Below are 9150 nucleotides of genomic sequence, written 5' to 3'. Positions count from 1 at the left end.
CATCATGTTGATAATCTCATGCAATGAGCCTATTTTATTTACTTTTGACTTCAAGTGTGATTGTTTATTATGATTTAATTGTACATGCTGTTTTGTGATTGCATGGTTATATGATATCATCGATTGGCTTGGGTGCCATACCTATTACATATTAGATCTTGACCTGGACATCACGCCTGGTATAAGATAACCTTGGTTGGCATGGGTACCATGCCTGGTACATGATAGCATCGATTGACTCAAATACCATCCCTTATACAAGTTATCAATTGGTTGGCTCGGGTACCATGCCGATACAAATTTAACATATTTGGCTTGTGCATATGATTGGTTTTTTAAGTGAACAGGGTTAGTTTGTGATCATGTGGGACATGTTTCATGTATTTATTAAGTCAAGATTTGAGAGTGGGGTCTATTTTGGTTATTGACTTGTTCTTGTGATATATTAGCCATGTTAGTCCATGAGTGGCCGATTGTGTTTAAATGTTAGGATGGCTCTTATGTAGACTAGGGTTTGTATTGTTTAATATGGTAGGCTGTGTCTTAAGGATCCTTGAGTGGTCCAGTTTATTTGAAAGGAGAGTGGAACTCAAATATGGGTTAGCATGATGGTCTATTCATGTCTCATATTAAGGTTAGACTTGGAAAGCCTTAGTATGTATGAAGGATTAGACTTAGAAAGCCTTAGTGTGTATAAAAGTAGGTTTGAAAAGCCTTAGTGTATATAAAGGTACGTTTGAAAAGCCTTAGTGTGTATAAGGTTTATGCTTAAGAAGCCTTAGCGTGTATAAAAGAGTTAGACTTGAAAAGACTTAGTGTGTATAAATGGTTAGGATTGGGAAGCCTTAGTGTATCTAAAGGATTAGGCTTGAGAAGTCTTAGTATGTATAAAGGGTTAGGCTTGAGAAGTCTTAGTATGTATAAAGGGTTAGGCTTAGGAAGCCTTAGTGTGTATAAAGAGTTAGGCTTGAGAAGCCTTGGTGTAATATAAAGGGTAGGCTTGGAAAAGCCTTGGCATGATAAGAGAGTGGAATGATAAATGATAGAATTAGCAGCGGAAGAAAGTATCAAGATGGGATCAAAGTATACTTGTTATGGGTAGTGTATCCGGGATAGTAAGGGCATGGTAACCAGGTTTGGGATGCCTACTAGTACGTATTGTTTGTACTGAAAATATTCTTTCTATGTCATTTGACATAGTCTCATTGCAAAGTCAGTGATATTTCTTAGGTGAAGACACTGATGATCTCCAACAACTTTTACTTCACTCTGCCTATGGTGGAAGTTGTGTCTGCTTTATTTATATTTAATTCTTATGCTTACAAACTCTTGTACGTTATTAGACTAGTTCCTTGGGAGAGTTGTCTTGGTATTTTAAAAGAACGCTTATTATAATTTTTTTAGGTTGAAATAAAGGTTAAAGTTGAAACTCGTTCATTATTGTTTTTAAAGTTTAATTATGGTGTTTTTACTTATCCAGCATGACCTATTTTTAAAATGGATGGTAAGAGTTCTCCTATTTAGGTTTTAAGTAGATGTTCATACAGCTCGATGGGTATGTGATATCAATCGAGCATTCTTCAATGATAGTGGCAATAAAAAATAAAGGCAAATCTATGAAATTTGCATGTGTAGCATATGAAATTTTTTGAGAGTGTGAGTGTTTTCTCTTCTTCTTAGGGCTTTTGTCTTGCTTGTTCATTATATATATGTGTATTGTTTTACGATATTTCTTTGGTCTATGTGAGGCCACTTGGATTAAAATAGTTGAATAGCTTAATTTTATGAACTAAATCTCTTGAACGCATTATAGAGCTATAGAGTATAATGTCACCGATGGCGATGCATTTTAATTTTGTCAATTAGGAGTGAGTTAATATATTTAAATTTTTTTGAAGCACCACTCACATTTTGATAGTGAATGTTTGTAACTATTTACTGGAATCATGGTAAACTGCTTATTTTGTTGTGCTTAGATTTAGGTGTAGTAGAATGCCTTATATTACATGCTTGAGGAAAAACAAAGGTTTCAAGTTGAGGGTATTGATGTCCCTTGAAATTAGGGCACATCTATTGTCTTTTACTTAAATTTTATGTCTTTTGCATGTTTTTATATTTTTCTAATGTTAAATTATTTTTTTATAGTTATTGGATGTCCAAAATGGCCAAAAAAGAGAAATTTCCCCAAAATAGAAATTCACAACCATAAATTAAGAAACGAACCGTGAATTTTATCATGAAAAAGCTCATAGAGGATGCAAAATGGGTGTTCTACAAAGGATCAACTTACGGAAGAAAGTCCAGATTGTATGACATATTTACGGTTCATAGACTTGAAGAAGAATAAGCTTGCAGGATAATTTACAACACAATTCACAGATTGTGGATCAATTTGGGGTTGATTTAGTCATCCTATCCACAATCACCCAAATCTAATCATACTTTCTATGAGATCACGGTAAGCCTGTAATGAAGTCCATATTGATCATCTCTCATTTTTACTTTGGCAACTCTATATTCGGAGCTACACCACCAGGCCTTTGATGCTCAACTTTAACTTATTGACAATTTGAGCACTTGGAAGAAAAGTCTGCAATGTCCCTCTTCATATCATTCCACCAATAGACTTTTCTCAAGTAATGGTACATTTTGGTTGAACCTGGATGAATCGAATATTTGGAGCTATGGGTCTCTGCAATTATTCTATCTTAAAGACTATTAATACTCAGCATACACAATCTGCCTTGATACCTCAACACTCCATCTCCCCCTTTGGCAAAAGCTATTACTTTCTCCTTGTGAGCATTTTCTTTCAACTGAAGTAGGATAGGGATTTGGTCTTGCTTTTCCTTCACCTCTACCACTAGTGAAGACTCAGTCCCATTCTGAATAATGAAACTACCCTCATCTGAGTCCACAAGGAGGACTCCCAAACGTGTAAGTCTAGCATTTCCTTAGCCAACGCTTTCGTTTCCTCCTCTACATGAGCGGTATTCCCCATAGATAACTTGGTAAGAGCATCAACAATAACATTAGCTTTAGTTGGTTTGTAGAGGATGCTCATGCCATAATCCTTGAGCAACTCAAGCTATCTCTTTTGCCTCAGGTTTAACTTTTTCTAAATAAACACATATTGTAGGCTCTTGTGATCAGTAAACACATCCACATGCACGCCATAAAGATAGTGATGCCAAATCTTGAGAGCAAACAGTACTGCTGCCACCTCTAGATCATGAGTCGGATAATTTCTCTCGTGAATCTTATAAGTTGCCTGAAAACATAAGTTATAACCTTACCTCTCTACATCAAAACACAATTCAATCCAACTCTAGACACATCACAATAGATAACAAAGCCATATGTTCCCTCGGGTAGGGATAAAATTGGAGCAGTAGTCAATTTATTTTCCAACTCTTGAAAAACTTTCTCACAAGCATCGGACTATTGGAACTTAGTCTTCTTTTGAGTCAACTTAGTCAATAGGGACGATATGGATGAAAATTCCTCAACAAACCTATTATAATAACCAACCAAACCCAAGAAATTTCTTATGTCAGTAGAGGATGTGGGCCTGGGCCAATTCTTTACTGCCTCAATTTTCTACAAATAAAATTAGATACCGTCACCAAAAACAATATTTCCTAGGAGTACCACAGATGCAAGCCAAAACTCACACTTAGAAAACTTAACATACACTTTCGGTCCTTAAAGTTTGAAGAACAATTCTGAGATGGTTAACACGCTCCTCCTTGTTTCTAGAGTAGATCAGAATGCCATTGATAAAAACGATAACAAATATATCTATGTATTGCTTGAACACTCTATTCATGAGGCTTATGAATGTCGCAGGAGTGTTAGTCAAACTGAAGGACATAACAAGGAAATCATAATGACTATATCTAGTTCTAAAGGCTTTCTTCGGAATATCACTTTCTCTTACTTTCAAGTGATGATAGTTTGATCTGAGGTCTATTTTAGAGAAACAAGTGGCATCCTGAAGTTGGTCGAATAGGTCATCAATTCTCAAAAAAGGGTATTTATTCTTTATGGTGTCCTTGTTCAACTGACGGTAGTCAATGCATATTCTCAGGCAAGCATCTTTCTTTCACCCGAATAAGACAATAGCGCCATAAGGCGAGACACTCGGCTTAATTAATCCCTTATCTAAAAGATCTCTCAACTACTTTTTTAACTCAACGGGAGGCATTTATATTGTGAAATAGATATAGGTTGAGTATCAGAAAGAACATTGATTTTGAAATTTATTTCTCGATCGGGAGGGACTTTAGGTAAATCCTTAGGAAAGACTTCAGGAAACTCATTTACGAATGAAATGGACTGAACGGATGGTGTCTTCACACTATCATCTCTAACTTAAACAATATGGTAGATACACCTCTTGGAGACTAATTTCTAGACTTATAGTAAGAAATGAATTGAACCTTAGGCACTGCTGGACTACCCTTCTACTCTATGACTATCTAATTAAAAAATTAAAATTTGACCCCTCGAGTTCTACAATCAACTGAGTCATAATAGGCATAAAGCCAATCCATTCCAAGAATGACATCAAAATCTACCATGTATAACTCAACTAAGTCTGTTGAAGTGTCTCTATGATAGATAGAAATTGTACAGTTTTGATACACTCGTTTTGCTAGAATAGACTCAACAACAAGGGTAGAAATACTGAAAGGCTCTAAGAGTCGTTCGAAAAGGATCCCAAACTTAACGGCTACAAAAGGAGTCACAAAAAATAAAGTAGCACCTGGATCAAGTAATACATAAACATCATGAGAAAGACTCGAAGCATACTAGTGACAACATCTGGTGAGTTCTCTTGGTATAGGCGACTAGCTATGACATACAGATGGTTTAAACCTCCACCTACCCCAAAAGTAGAACCTCTTTAATTACTCTACCCAAAGGTGCCGCTGAAGAAGATTGGGCCATGTTTCCCCTGTTACCTTTCCTATCAAACGGCAATATCTCATAAAGTGAACCATCTAGCCAAACTTATAACAACCATTAGTTCCATCACGATACTCTCCCAAATAAAGTCTACCACACTTAACACAAGGGGGCTTGCGTGATAAACCTTGAGCCACACTACTTTGAGACTGTGAACCTTCAGCTTTGAAATTTGGGTTGCTTTGAGATCTTTGGCCATTTCAATTATTCGGTGCTAGTGCACTAGCACATAATGGTACATAACTAGAAGACCTCTTCTGAAGGAAAGAACGATTGTTATTACCACTCTTTTAGTGGTTAGACTCATTACTTATAGATTTGACTTTCTTACTCTGGTGCTCCTGCCTATCCTTCTTCTTGTTCTCCTTAAACTGTTGAGCATACACCATAAGTCTAGAGGTGTCTATGAGCCCGTTTGGATTGGCTTTAAGTTGGTCAAAACCAACTTAAAGCCACTTTTTAGCTTTTGGACGTGTTTGCCTAATGCTGACTTTAAGTCATAAAGTTCTTAAAGTCAGTCAAAAATAAAAAGTTAGGATTCCTAACTTTTTTTTTCAAAGTGCTTAAAGTCATTTTCTTTGACCATGGAAATTACTTTTATATCCCTTATATCTTAACTAAATTCCCAAACTACCTTTTTTTTATTCTTTTAACCCTAAAATTCACATCATAAGCACTTTTATCCAAACACTAAACTACTTATTTATAAAAATAACTTTCAGCACTTCAAAATTCTAAAAGCACTTCATACATAAAAGTTATTTTTTTTAAGCCCATCCAAACGGGCTCTATATTAGAAATCAGCAATGCAGCCTGACACTCCTTTTTCACTTGTCTGCCTAGGCCAGAGACAAACTTTGTCATCTTTGCTCTCACATCAGGGACCATCTCTAGAGCAACCCTAGTCAGTTGGATGAACATGAGGCTATACTCCTTTATATTCAACCCCTCTTGCTTCAAATTAACAAACTCCTCAACTTTCACTTCCCTCAGATCTTGTGAAAAGAAGTCGTCTACGAATGCATTCTCAAACTCATCCCAGATTGCAGGTTCAGCATCCTCACAATGGCTCTCATCCCATTAGTTATACCAGACATTTGTAATATCCTTTGGCTGATAGGAAACAAGCTCAACTCCCCCGATCTCTATCACATGCATAGCCTTATGGATTTTCCACATCTTATCTATGAAGTTCTAGGGATCCTCTTCAACTATAGACGGGTTTATCCTTAGAAAATCTCTAATCCTCATACCAACAAATGACTCTTGAGGACTAGAGTACTCTAACAACCTAATTGGGATGCCATCAACTGGGTGAGCATAAATATTGCTCCTCTAAACTTTGCCTTAGAAGTCATAGTAAGCTGAGCAGTCTATGGAACCCTTTGAGTTCTATTCTCAACCTCAGGCTCAGCTGCTCAGGCTTAATTTCTGATCTGCATTCCAAATGGTTGTGAAATCTCGTCTTTGGGACGTTACTCTAGCTCAAATTACATTTTGAAGGCATGATTTGAAAATGTGAAATGCACGAATTAGAAAGAGATTTTATAGAGTTAAAACTCTATCGCACGAACTGGAGTACAAAAGAAGAGAGAAAATTCCTAAAGTCATGTAGCCTCCCCATTATACATGTGATGTGCTTCATATCGATAAGAAGAATTCTACTAAACTCGACTTCATAGACATCCTAAGACTCTTGACTCTGTGCTCTAATATCAACTTTGTCACACCCCAAGTTTACACCCTAGGCGTGATGGCACTCAGAAACTATTATCGGTTCCCAAGCTAATCCTTTGCCTAGCTAAATTAGTAAGTGCAAGACTCAACTCATTAAAATATAACTCAGATAGGCATCAATAAGTATGTAATCTTACTTCTCAAATCAAATCTCAATACCCAAATATATAAATAACATAATGTTTAAAACATGAACTCTGAAAGTATACTGAAAGAATTATAACTTTGTTTGTCTAGTCTATAAAGCCTCTAAATTAATTTTGAATAGGTGCCAAGACAAACCTATGGCTACCTCAAATACCAGTAAGTAAAGACAGAATGAAAAGACTAGGAGATCCTCTAAATGCAAAGAGGTTTCACCAAGAGCTGGATGGAAACTAATCTTCAATGATGCGCCTGTTGAGGATTCCTATCATCTGTGTTTGCATCATAAAATGATGTAGTACCAAATGACGTTAGTACATAAAATATACGGTATGTAAAATAATTGAAAAAAAAGCTTACTCAAGAATGCTCAATTCAACTCAATAGAATGATTACTCAATAAACTCAACTCGTTAAAGCATGCAATATATGAAATAGACAATGCTTTGCAAATTATGATTAAGTAATGCAACTCTGTATAAAAATAGTATTTTACTCTTAGGAGAGTTTCTCTAATCGACAACCATCATAATGAGTATCGTGATGATACAAGGAACTATTGTTGTTTCCATATTCGTCTAATATCTTGCCAGGGCAAGGGGCACAAACTCATCTCATGGATCCATATAAAAGCCCCTTAGTGAGGCTAGTAAGGAGTCGCCCAAATCAATGACACGATCCTATCCTATGCCGGCTACACAGTCTATGGAGTTCGAGTTATTCTAGACTCTTATCCAAAATGGTGCTCAATATTACTCCCAAAATATATGTATTATGCTCATGAACTCATGTGAGTATAAGAACTCAAAATAATGTCATATTAGTCTCATTAGACTTTACTCAATTTAGCTCAACTCTCCTCCACTCATAACTTCTCTTTAAAGTGGTTATACTCTCAACTCAAAGAATGCATTTAAAAACATAGCTCGATTTCTCAACTCAATCTCAAATAAACATGTACATACATTATACTCAACTCATTTAGACACATAATGATCATGCTAAAAATCAATGAACGAAAGACTTCTCAATTCAAACTCATACTCAAACTCTTTGCTCAATAAAAATACACAAAATATATCATTCTTTTATCTTAAAATAATTCATGGAAATAATAATGCAAATACTCAACTAGGGTTCATGTGATCACAAATATGAATAATAAATTCAAGAACTCGAACTCATAGGGATAATCTCATTGTCAATAAACATATAGGGAACTCAACGAAAGATTACATAATCGACCCAAAACTCAATATACATAATTGAAACTCAAACTCATACTTGACTAAATAAAAATGTAAAGCACGAGGACGAATTTAGTCAACATTGTGATAATCCTTACATACCTGGAAGATCAATGACTTAAGCAAAACTCAAAGAATTTGGTTGAAACGCTTGATCCCTAGCTTTCCTTCTCTCCAATTGTTGCTATCAAAATATTCCAAGTGTTAATGAGAGAAAGGTCTCATTGGATACTGATAAATGAAATATTTTATTCCCAAAACATTAGCATTTTGATTTGGAAAAGGTGAGAAAAGACCAAACTACTCTTACTTAAAAACTGAATGGGGTCGTCTACGGGCCTTTCTATAGACCGTAGAAGGTCAGTCGTAGGAATCAGGTCCAAAATTGGACTACACTATTTCATGACTTAGTGGGTTTATGACTATCCTTCTACGGATTGCAGACCATAGGACAATTTGTAAGGGACACTCGTAGGAATACAGGGTCCTTAAGGGCTAGGTTCTACAAGTCGTCCTACGGCTCTTCAAAATTGTTATAGGTCGTAGGACCTAGTCGTAGGAACCTATGCACATTTCAGTAGCTACTGAAATATGGAACCTAGGTCTACGATCAACCCTGGGTCGTAAGGCTTCTTACGGGTCATAAAGGTTGGCCCGTAGAATGGGTCAACACTTGGAATTATTCTAAGTCCTGTGCTGACCTACGATTGGACACCTATGACTCGTAGGTCCTCCTACAGATCGTAGGTGCCACTTCTGGTCACAGGACAATGGTCACTTCACCAATTTTCTCATTTTCTCTTGGCTTCTCAAGATTGTTCTAAGTAATAGTATGGGATGTTACAAATCAGATCTCTAATTTTGAGTCTAAAATTATAACGACCCCTTTCGATCGTTAAGGAAAAATCAATACTGAAAGAATTTGGGCCAGAATACCTTTTGGATAGTAACTTAAAAATTTCAGACTAGGCCACTCTTGGACAAAATCTGAGTAAGGTGAGGTCTAGGGCAATTCAAAAATGGATTAGGGTTAATGTCTCGGTATGGGTTT

Source organism: Solanum dulcamara, chromosome 5, assembly GCF_947179165.1.
Source record: "Solanum dulcamara chromosome 5, daSolDulc1.2, whole genome shotgun sequence".
Classification (NCBI taxonomy): Eukaryota; Viridiplantae; Streptophyta; class Magnoliopsida; order Solanales; family Solanaceae; genus Solanum; species Solanum dulcamara.
This window is presented reverse-complemented; position numbering follows the sequence as displayed.